This window comes from Hevea brasiliensis, chromosome 1 (genome assembly GCF_030052815.1).
Source record: "Hevea brasiliensis isolate MT/VB/25A 57/8 chromosome 1, ASM3005281v1, whole genome shotgun sequence".
In the NCBI taxonomy this organism is placed as follows: Eukaryota; Viridiplantae; Streptophyta; class Magnoliopsida; order Malpighiales; family Euphorbiaceae; genus Hevea; species Hevea brasiliensis.
Genome location: NC_079493.1, coordinates 128,566,796 through 128,579,442, shown reverse-complemented (window position 1 = coordinate 128,579,442; position 12,647 = coordinate 128,566,796). Strand labels below are relative to the sequence as shown.

At 29.3% G+C, this 12,647-nt stretch overlaps 1 non-coding gene across 1 annotated transcript; it reads right to left on the bottom strand.

The window, feature by feature from the left end:
• Nucleotides 1-2,029: 2,029 nt before the first annotated feature.
• On the bottom strand, nt 2,030-2,136 carry LOC131169862 (small nucleolar RNA R71). The gene has a single exon (XR_009140798.1). It is a non-coding gene; the product is annotated as a small nucleolar RNA R71 (small nucleolar RNA).
• Between the last annotated feature and the right edge of the window lie 10,511 nt (nt 2,137-12,647).

Below are 12,647 nucleotides of genomic sequence, written 5' to 3'. Positions count from 1 at the left end.
GCTGTAGACCTTGAATTTGGGCAAATGAGTACCCGTTGAAAAGCTAAGAAATAGGGGTACAACTTTCCTAAAGAGGGTAGAGACAGATTCGGAAAGAAAGTCACTGAAAATCAGCCTTGATTTCAGAGACGTGAATGCAGGCTGAAAATCTGTCTTTTGAATTTTAAAACTTTTCCTAGTTTGGTTCTTATCTTTGGGATTAGGTTTTTGATTATAAATGCGTCTTTGGGCAGCAGCTAAAACACAACCATTCAGCAGCCTCTCGACCTCAAAAACACCTTCATTCTCCATTTTCTTTTTTTTAGATTTCTTCTTTAATTTTTCTGTAAGCCATGAATATGAGTAGCTAAGTTTTTAATTAAGTTCAAGGAATTCAAGTTCTTTTGCTTGATTTGTGAGACCAGGTTCTTAATTTAATTTATGTCTTTTTAAATATCTATTATTTTCTGATTTTATTGTCTTTGATCTATTGAATGATTTGCTAAAAAGGCCTATTAGTTAATTGTTTGATATGGTCAATTGCTAGTTCATCTTCATAATCCGTAATTGTTGTGTAAGACTGAACATGAGTAGCAATTAGGTTTTATTGATTATGATCCCAGTTTTCTATAATAACCTAAGGAAACAATAGGGTGAATTAAATGATTTATGCTTCATAAACTGTTGTTTAGCTTAACTACTTCCTATTCTTAAAGCAGTTATTAATTTGATGAGGATTGCTTAATACCAATTCAGTTAATAATTAGAGTCAATAAGAGTGCTGGACTCAAATTGATGAGTATAGGGAAGTCAGGGGTTTACCTTGCTGTTTGGTAAATCTACGTTAAGTATTCAATAAGAGATAATTGTATTTCTTTTGTCTATGGTCAAATTAATGCATTGGAATACAAATTACCATGGATTGAAGTTTGTTTAATTTGAGAGTTTTATATTTAATTTTAGTTCTTAATTTCTGATTTTTGATTTCTTCTTTGGATTGCGAATTACCCCCTCCCCCCAACCTTTGTTTCTTTTTTTTCCATTACACAAGCGCACGAAATTTAATAATTCAGTCTCTAGGGTTCGACCTGGATTTACCACTTACTGCAGAAAATATTTCATAATTGGTAATTTCAGTTAATTTAATTTATGGTGGATTTGACAGCCACCAAGAATTTTGGCGCAGTTGCCGGGGACTGAAATTTATTGGATTTCATGTTTTTAGTGTTAGGATATTCCGTTATTAATTTTGTTTGTGAGTTGTTGCTGTTTTTAGGTTTTCGAAAAGAAAAAAAAAAGAAAAAATTTTACGGTGTTACTATTCATCAAGAATTTTGGTTGAATTTGGAGAGCGGCTCATACCTATTTTGAAGGAAACGATGTTCTGATCAAGACCAATGAATCCATAGGATTCTAAGGCCCCACCTTCTTGAGGCCAAATTCGATTATTTTCTAGGGTTTTGAGGCATTTTTCTATTTTTACTTTGATTTCTTTTTGTTTATGACAAGAACTTCTCAATCTTGTGAGTTGATCTTTGATCCAAAAGCAGAAAAAATAGCTAAACAGTCGAGAAAATTGGCTAAGCAAGCTAGGCAGATTTCGAGTACATCTGAAAGAGTCCAATCTCCAAGGGAATTAAGTTCGAATTCAGATTCAGATTTAGATTCAAATTTTGAAAATGAAACCATGGCTGCTAGGACTTTGAAAGAGTTGGCTGCTCCTGATCTAAACCAACAGCCTTTGTGTATTCAATATCCTGCTTTAAATGTTGCTTTTGAGTTGAAATCTGGACTAATCCATTTGTTGCCTAAGTTTCATGGTCTTGTAGGTGAGGATCCACATAAGCTTTTAAAAGAATTTCATGTTGTGTGTTCCAGCATGAAACCTCAAGGAGTTTCAGAGGATCAAATCAAGCTTCGAGCTTTCCCTTTCTCACTGGAAGGTGCAGCTAAGGATTGGTTGTATTACCTTCCTTTCAGATCTGTCAACTCATGGAATGGGATGGAGCAGATATTTTTGAAGAAGTATTTTCCTACTTCCCGTGCTGCCAATATAAGAAAAGAAATTTGTGACATCCGGCAGTACAATGGAGAGAGCTTGTATGAATACTAGAAAAGATTTAAGAAACTGTGTGCAAGCTGTCCCCATCATCAAATAAGTGAGCAGCTATTGAGTTTAGTGGCACATGTATAATATACACTCAAGGATATCATTAATTATTATCACTTGAATTATTTATGAATGCAACCAATAGTTAATAAATAAATATTTAAATAATTAAATTAAAGTATTTTAAATTTTTAAAAAATAGTTGATAATTGATAGGATACCTATTAATTATATTGTATACAATTCTATAATTAAAAATGTTCATGCAATATTATTTTTTTTATTTAATAAAAATAACTTTTAACAAATAAGTGGTAAATGAAAAAATGGATTATAATAATAAAGTATTCAATTGCCCTTGAAATGCGGTAAAATAAATTGCTATGCATATTATCAATTGCCCTTGAAATGGGGTGAACGTGCCCTTTGATGCGGCCTGACCTGAAGTCAACTACCCGGTGGGAACGGTGGCTCTACATCAGTGATCTGTCATCACTTGCAAATTTGTCCACTTTGACATTTCAAGCTTGGCATCTCTCTCATCACTTGCAAGAAGTCATCAACCACTGCTGTATACGTCCTAGGGTGGAATTAGGAAATTTAAGAGAAATTCTTGAGAGATCACTCAGGATGGGGTTAGGAAATGAAGGTGGAAAAATCATATAAATAGCCTATTTTTGTCATTTCCTTCAAAATAAATTATTAATATATTTTTTATTAATAAAAATTAATTTTTTTTTATAATAATTTGAATTTCTTTAAAAATGAAAATTATATGATTTTATAATCCAAATTTTTTTTATAGTATTACAAAATTAAAAGAAAAATATTTTGTGCTCACTTGACTAGCTAAATAAGCTAATTAAGAAGCAAAAGCTATAAAAATAAGATTGCTGATAGGAATGGCAAGTAATTCAAAAGAAATGAATGCTCACACTAAGAACCCCATTTGCCTTCCACATTAAGTTTGGAATTGAAATTTCTGATTATCTCACATTTCAATCCCAATTACTTAATGTAGACAAGGATAATAACTCTAATGAAAATAAATCCCAATGAATCTAATATTTCAATATTGAGAATTTCCAAATACGATGAAAAGAATTTAATTAAGTCAGTAATTTGATAAATAAATTATAATTAGTTCAATAAAAGAAAAATGAAAACTTAATTACTTGCACATGTAAATACAATAGATTAATGCTGGCTATGAATAGTAAAGGCAAATTTATTATTTAATTCTTGTAGTCTAATAAAATTAATTATTTAGTCATTTTATTTTAAAAAATATATTATTTATTCTCCTATATTTTAGTCGATGAACTATTAGTCCTTTCTGTTATTTTAAACCAACTTTTATGCTAATCAAATTAAGTAAAGGAGAGAAAATATATAGTTGTATTGTACAAATTATAGGAACTTGATAGATTTAAAATTATGAGGATAGTTATATTATTCAAATTATAGAGTTTGAATAGTTGAATTAGGAAAAAAATTTGCTATAAAATAATAGTAGGGACTAAGCAGTTCACAGATTAAAATAATAAAATAATGAAATAATATATTTTTCAAAATAAAGGATTATATAGTTAATTTCGTTAAAATATAAGGACTAAATAATAGTTTTCCTAGTCAAAATTTTTCTTAATTACCGTTGAGGGGTTTCTCTTATAAATTAATTAGATGTATAAACCGAAAGTAGAAAAGTCTTCTCCGCTCAACATTAGTCATCACCCATCAATTGCAAACTGGTAGGGAACTGCTTAAATGTATTAGGGTGTATACACCCATCCAACGAATAACTGATATATCATTAAAATAATTGTGGATCCTATTACAAAACATGGTGAGTTCTACTACAAAATATAATTTCTTAACTTCTAATTAGTTGGGTGTATAATAGTTTATACACCTTTGTGCAACTAAGGATTTTCCTTCAATTTATAGTCTCTCTCATCACTTGCACGAAGTTATCAAACACATTACCGCCACTGCTGTCGACGTGTTAGCTTGTGAGTTCTATTTTTTAATGATGAGGTTAAGTTGTTGAAGTCCCGAAAAATTTGATCCTATAAAACCATTTTCAGTTTTTTCCAAGACCATAATTCAACTAATAATTCATTACTTGTTACTCATACATTTTCAGTACTATTGCCCATAATATGAAATCGTAACATGTATATCATTGTCATTAGCAATTTGACAACGATTAAACCACAGATTCATGAGAAAAAAAATTGGGTTGATTCTCTCAAAAGAAGTACATATACCTTAAAGATGTTTAAAAAAAAATTATATTAACTTAAAGAATTGATTCAAAGTTCAACTATATATTATATTAATAAACCTTATTTTATTTATATTTTTCAACTTCATTTAATTAATAATTTCATATATGAAATTTTAAGATAACTAATTGATTCTCACTTTTCACAAATCATGCATGTCTTCCATTTTTCGAAAGACATATAATATTAAGATCAATTGGAAAAAAAAAATTAAATTTTATCATCAATTTGTAATTTTATTTTAATGTTTTAATTTTGATTTTAATATCCTAATATTTAGGTTTAATTGTATCTAATTTATAAAATAAAATTTGTAATTGGATGTAAAAACCAAACTTTTATAATAATTTGCAATTATAGCAAAAAATTACAATTTTGAAACTTTTGAGATTGAGTGTAATTATAATTAAAGCTAAAAATTAATTTGGAGAAATAAATTTTGTCTAACAAACTTATAATTATAGTAACCAAATGCTCTAAACTTACAATTATGTAACGAAATGCCCTAAAAGGATTTTGGGCTTCGATGATTAAAGTAATTGATTATTTTAAAAATTATGACCACATAAATTAAAAGAATAAAATTAACTTATTTAAAGCATGTATAGATGGATTTTTATGGATTTGAGTAATAAGATTTAAAGTTTAAAATGTTTTGTTATCATAACTATAAGTTTAGTGGATAAAATTTAAATTTATCTGAATTAATTTTATATTTTTTACTATAATTCTCAAATGTTTGAATTTATGATCCAAAATTGGAATATTCGGATACAATTGCAAATAACTGCAAATATTTAGTTTTTATTTCAAATTTTATTTTATCCAAACATTAGGATAAAACTGTAAATTAATGAAAAAGTTTAGTGTTTTTTGTCCAATTGCCCTATTATTAATAAGTGTATCTCTCAATCCACCAAAACTCAGATTTTTATTCCCCTTCTCCTCCTCTATAAACTGAATATATATATATATATATATATATATATATATATATATATATATATATATATATATATATATATATATATCATGAAGTCATGAACTCAAAGTTTATGCACCTGAATTACAGGTTAAGAACATAGGAAATCCAAATTTCAATTTATATAAATGAAGAGAGATCTTACCTTCTATCATATAGATGATTCCCTCTTTTTTAATTAAGCAAAAAAAAATGTCAGTATTAAAAGATATATTCACCAAAAACTTTTATGTATTTCTAACGGACTATGATGTCATTGGCAGAAACAAATTAGTGGCACATGTATAATATACACTCAAGGATATCATTAATTATTATCACTTGAATTATTTATGAATGCAACCAATAGTTAATAAATAAATATTTAAATAATTAAATTAAAGTATTTTAAATTTTTAAAAAATAGTTGATAATTGATAGGATACCTATTAATTATATTGTATACAATTCTATAATTAAAAATGTTCATGCAATATTATTTTTTTTATTTAATAAAAATAACTTTTAACAAATAAGTGGTAAATGAAAAAATGGATAATAATAATAAAGTATTCAATTGCCCTTGAAATGCGGTAAAATAAATTGATATGTATATTATCAATTGCCCTTGAAATGGGGTGAACGTGCCCTTTGATGCGGCCTGACCTGAAGTCAACTACCCGGTGGAAACGGTGGCTCTACATCAGTGATCTGTCATCACTTGCAAATTTGTCCACTTTGACAATTCAAGCTTGGCATCTCTCTCATCACTTGCAAGAAGTCATCAACCACTGCTGTATACGTCCTAGGGTGGAATTAGGAAATTTAAGAGAAATTCTTGAGAGATCACTCAGGATGGGGTTAGGAGACTTCAAATTTGCAGTCTCTCTAATCTCTCGCAAGAAGTCAGCCCTTTACCACCAATGCTGTTGATATTCTTATTCATGAGGATGTGTTGTTGAAGTCTTGAAAACTTTGATCCTATAAAATCATTTTCAGTTTTTCCAAGATCGTAATTCAACCTAATAATTCATTACTTATAACCCATATATTAATTGAACCCCTAAACCCATATATTTATTGAGATTATGATCTAAGGAATTAATACTATAAATAAAGATACTAGAAGAGAAATGATTTGACTTTAATACATTATAAAGAGAAAGGGTATAACTTAAGAGAAAAGAACTATTACTCATTACAATCTATAAAGAGAAAGTTCTATTACGCATAATGTGAAATTGTAACATAATATTACTATCATTGCCAATTTGACCAACCACCGATTCATAAGAAAAAAATTGGGTTGATTGTTTTAAAAGAACTATATAACTAAAAGATGATTAAAAAAAAAAAAGGAAAACTAAAAGAATTGGTCATCATTAAAGGAAAGTCTAACACAATTCTCTAATTTTTTTTTTATCTATTTAAAATTTTAGTGATTTTCTTCTCATAATCTCATTGCTATTATTAAATTTCATCATACTCAGATTATAAAAAAGTTTTTTTTTTCATAATTTAGAATTGTAATGGCCCGGCCCACTAGTGATATTGTCCGCTCTGGCCTAGCCCATACTAGGCCTCACGGTTTTATAACGCGTCAATAGGGGTTACGAACTATCAACTTATGAACCCAGCATCTCTCCCGTGTTTTGTCGATGTGGGATTTGCCTAGGGTGTTACAATCCACCCCCTTATGGGACTCAGCGTCCTCGCTGAGGTTTGCCCCACCATCGTTCAAGGTTGCACGCGGAGCGGCTCTGATACCACAAATGTAATGGCCCGGCCCACTAGTGATATTGTCCGCTCTGGGCTGAAGCCCTCACGGTTTTAAAACGCGTCAATAGGGGTTACGAACTATCAACTTATGAACCCAGCATCTCTCCCGTGTTTTGTCGATGTGGAATTTGCCTAGGGTGTTACAATCCACCCCCCTTATGGGACTCAGCGTCCTCGCTGAGATTTGCCCCACCATCGTTCAAGGTTGCACGCGGAACGGCTCTGATACCACAAATGTAATGGCCCGGCCCACTAGTGATATTGTCTGCTCTGGCCTAGCCCATACTAGGCCTCACGGTTTTATAACACGTCAATAGGGGTTACGAACTATCAACTTATGAACCCAGCATCTCTCCCGTGTTTTGTCGATGTGGGATTTGCCTAGGGTGTTACAAGAATCATGTCATTTATTTTATTTAATCTAAAATTTTAATTGAATTTACTTTTTATGATTATGTAAAAAAATAGATTTGATTTAAATTGGACTTGTTTTTTAAAATTTTAAGCCATTAATATATTTTAAGTTCAAAAATATTCATTATATTTTTTAATTGACAGCATAGTAACTCAATTTCATTTTGAAAATTTTCCCTTGTCAACTTTCATTTATTTTTGTTTATAGAAATCACATATTTTAATTGAACCCCTAAATTCATCAATGGTCGGTCTGATTTATACAATTTTAAAGATATAATAATTTTATGGTCTAGATTGTGACTAAGAATTACAATATGGTAGGGAAGGATAGGATTGGTACTATTTGCTTGCGTATCAAAGAAGAATCAATTAAGCTGGAACGAGCAGCGTGGAAGAAATTGCATTAAGTTTTCGTAAAAGGAAGAGTAGAAACTAAAGGGAAAAGTTTTGGTTAAATAATTAATTCCTATGGTTGAACCCTTCCACATTAAGTTTGGAATTGAAATTTCTTACTATTTTGCATTTGTTTTGTTGACTAAATAGACCTACACGTTCCTTCCTAGAAGGCAAGCATGGTGTTTTTAGTCAATTTCTGTTTCTTTCGTTGCCTACCACATTAAATTTGGAAACTGAAAGTTCTGAATGAAACAATTTAATTTTAACTTGCAATTATTTTCTTTGAGCTAGACATGTATGATTTTTTTATCATTTTCTAGGTAGATTGTGACTAAGAATTACAATATGGTAGGGAAGGATAGGATTGGTACTATTTTCTTGCGTGTCAAAGAAGAAGCAATTAAGCTGGAACGAGCAGCGTGAAAGAAATTGCATTAAGTTTTCGTAGAAGGAAGAGTAGAAACTAACGGGAAAAGTTTTGGTTAAATAATTAATTCCTATGTTTGAACCCTGCAGCCACAGATGCCTTCCGCATTAAGTTTGGAATTGAAATTTCTTAGTATTTTTCATTTATTTTGTTGACTAAATAGACCTACACGTTCCTTCCTAGAAGGCAAGCATTGTGTTTTCAGTCAATTTCTTTTTCTTTCGTTGCCTACTTGCGTTTCACATTAAATTTGGAAACTGAAATTTCTGAAAGAAACAATTTAATTTTAACTTGCAATTATTTTCTTTGAGCTAGACATGTACGATTTTTTGATCATTTTCTAGGTAGATATGAATTCATAAATGAAATTCAAAGATATATATGCAGTTTTATATGATTGGTCTGATTATACACGGTAGGATAGTGTAGGATTGGGACTATTTGCGTAGAAAAAAAGAAACAAGCTGGAATGAGCACCGTAGAAGACATTACATTCAGTTTTTCTTTGGTTGAACCTCACACTCCAAGAGCCTCATTTGCTTTCCACATTAAGTTTGGAATTGAAAATTCTGATTATCTTATATTTCAATCCCAATTAATTAATGTAAATAGCGATAATAACTCTAATGAAAATAAATCCCGATGAATCTAATATTTCAATATTGAGAATTTCCAACTAGGATGAAAAGAATTTACTTACACATGTAAATACAATAGATTAATGCCGACTATAAATAGTAAAGGCAAAATTATTATTTAACTTTTGTATTCTAATAAAATTAACTATTTAATCCTTTCATTTTGAAACATATATTATTTAATTTCCTATATTTTTGTTTGTGAACTATTTAGTCCTTTCTATTATTTTAAAGTAACTTTTATGTTAACCAAATTAGGCAAGGAGAGAAAATATATAGTTATATTATATAAATTATAAGAACTTGATAGATTTAAAATTATGAAGATAGCTATATTATTCAAATTATAGAGGCTGAATAGTTGAATTAGGAAAAAAATTTGCTTTAAAATAATAGTAAGCACTAAATAGTTTACGGATTAAAATAATAAAGGGATGAAATAATATATTTTTTTAAAATAAAAAACTAAATAATCAATTTTATTAAAATATAAGAATTAAATAGTAATTTTATCAATAACACAACACATTGGTAGAGAGAATGGGCCAACAAGGGCTATTGCCTCCCCAAGTCAAAATTTTTCTTAATTACCCTTGAGGGGTTTCTTCTATAAATTAATTAGATGAATAAACTGAATGTAGAAAAGTCTTATCCGCTCAACATCAGTCATCACCCATCACTTGCAAACTGGTCCACTTTGATGTTTTAAATTTCATTTAGGGAACTTTTTAACTGTACTAGGGTGTATACACTCATCCAATAAATAACTAACATATCATTAAAATAATTGTGAACACTACTATAAAACATGATGAGTTCCACTACAAAATCTAATTTCTTGATTTCTAATTAGTTGGGTGTACAATAGTTTTACACATCTTAGTGCAACTAGGGATTTTTCTTAAATATACTTTCTTTCTCATTACTTGCAGGAAGTTATCAAACACATTACCACCGTTGCTGTCGACATGTTAGCCTGTGAGTTCTATTTTTTAATGATGAGGATACGTTGTTGAAGTCCTGACGAATTTGATTCTATAAAACCATTTTCAGTTTTTTCCAAGACGATAATACAACATAATAATTCATTACTTGTTACTTATATAAAAAAAAATATTATAGTTAAAAAAAATAGTATAATAATAGTATCGTTGTCAACTGCCAACTCTATTATAATAATTAATATGACAACTTCTCATATTAGACTACATTGGATAAGTCAAACTTACAATTCAATAGTTAATATTAAAAATAATAAAAAAATTAAAGAAAAAATTAGTGTCATTGCTAACTGCCAAGTCCATAAAATATTAAAACATAAAAATTAGCTTTTCTAAAATGTGATCTAATTAGTAATTGATCAGTTCAGAAATGAAACCCATTAATATATTTGAGCTAAAATAATTTAAATTAATTTATAATTTAAAACTAATTCAATTTAGATTTTCTTTAATAGTAAGTTTCAAATATTTGAAGAATTTGACTTCTTTTTCAATCTCTAAATATATTTAAATTTAAATTAATTTAAAAAATTCAATTTAAATTTTCTTAAAAAAAATAATTGACTGAATATACAAATTTACTTTGAACTTTATTAAAAGTACTCTTGTGACATCTTGAATTTTCGAAACATCGCATAACACATTTTAAATGTCGTATGGCTCGTAAGAATGGAATTAATATATCCTTTGCACAAGTAATAATTTAATTGTTCTAGTTCTAAATAATTAATACTCAATGACGTTGATCTTTTGAAAGCTTGAGCTATAGGTCAAACCATATTAAATATGTCACACCTTACCCCTCTGTAAGGTATAACATGATTCCGTAATATATCTAATGAATTACCGACTCCGTCTACCGATAACCCATTAAATACACTACAAGGGATTTTAAAAACAATTTTCTTACTTTTTGAAAGTGGTGAGCATTTCTAGCAGACATTAAAAACATTTAATTGAATTTTAAAAGTTATGTAAAATTTTTGTCCACTTTTATTTTTCCGCAAATTTTGAAAAAATTTTGGTAGAGTGCCGGCTGTAATTGAGAAAAACCAAAAATTTTGACCTGTAAAAAACACTTCCAAATATTTCACTTCATCAAAATCAACTACCAACACAACTCAATTCAGTACAAATTTACTCCATCTCCACAATTTAATGCAAATTTCCACAATTCATAATTCTCAACTCAAATATTTTCAAAAATAACATTGAATATTTTCATTTACATTCCAATAAAGAAAAATTGATTTACATTCATCAATCTAAATTTACATCAGAAAATCCAAAATATTTTGTTACAAGTTTTGTACAACTGCTCAAGACCAATTTACAACATGTACATACAGACACATATATCAAAATAAATATGTACAATAAGGGTATAATGTAATACTCGACAAAAGATCCAAAGGTAGTACTATGATTCTCGGTAGCTCACTCGGCTGCTTTACTAGTCTCTCTACCTGTGACAGCAATAAAAAGTCATCGCTGAGTACAATGACTCAATGGTGCACAACATATTAAAAATACTAATTTAAGCATAATTAAATCACACTTATCCAAATATGGTACTGAAAATGGTACACAGATACAAAACACAATTTAAAATTTTAGTCAAATAATTTTTCACTTCAGAAGTCACAAAACAAATTTTATAAAAACACACAGTCATATCATGCCATTAATATATTGTTCATCTCAATAGCTAGAGGCTTATGAGCAATACCAAGGCTAGCTAGCTCAAACCATGGGCACCCATTCAAATTTCTTCCTCTACTGGTACACACCTCAACACTTCAGCTACAGAGGAAATACAAAACTAATTCCTCCCACTAGTCAAGCTAGTGAGGCATTAGATATGTGGTCACGACACTGTGGTTTCAAAACTATCTTATCAATTTTCTAAACATTACTTTGTAACTCAAACACACACAATTTATTTTTCTAATACTTTATATCAAAAGCATATTGTTCCTTTCAATAATAATTTCAATATAAATAAGTCACAATTCAATATCACAATTCATTCAAAAGAATTTACAGAAAAAAATTTACAGAAATTTCTATGTTGTGCACAAACCCCGTACGAGTCACCTCTAGGCCTTCACTCGATGTTTCCTTTCCTTTCTCCATATTCTTCTCAACTAAAACACACAATTTGCAGTGTTTCAATATCATAACTTATAATAAATTTAATAAATAAATTTATGCCTACTTAATTGCACCCCTAAAATTACTTAAAATAACATTTCTTAAACTTTGCATTTTAGGGTTACTATTCACGGCACATTCAAGTCAAAATATTGACTTTCTCATGCTTAATAGGTATGTAAATTCCAATTACACCCACATACCACATTTTGGGTGCCTAATTTGTTGGTTTAGGTTGCCATTTCAATTTCTAGGTCTCCTAAGATAAAACTCAATTTTTCAGTTTTGGTGCCCTATTTTGCACTATTTCACTGGTCTAGTTACTGTACAAATTTGGCTAAGTGTTCTTCATAAAAGTTGTTCCTTATTGTCTTATATTTAATTCCATTTTTGAATCAATCCATTTGGTGTTTTGTAGCCCAAGATATGGCCATTTGAATAAGACTGGCCGGATTGGTGTTACCCAGAATTTCTGGGCACCTAATTGGTTCTGGCAG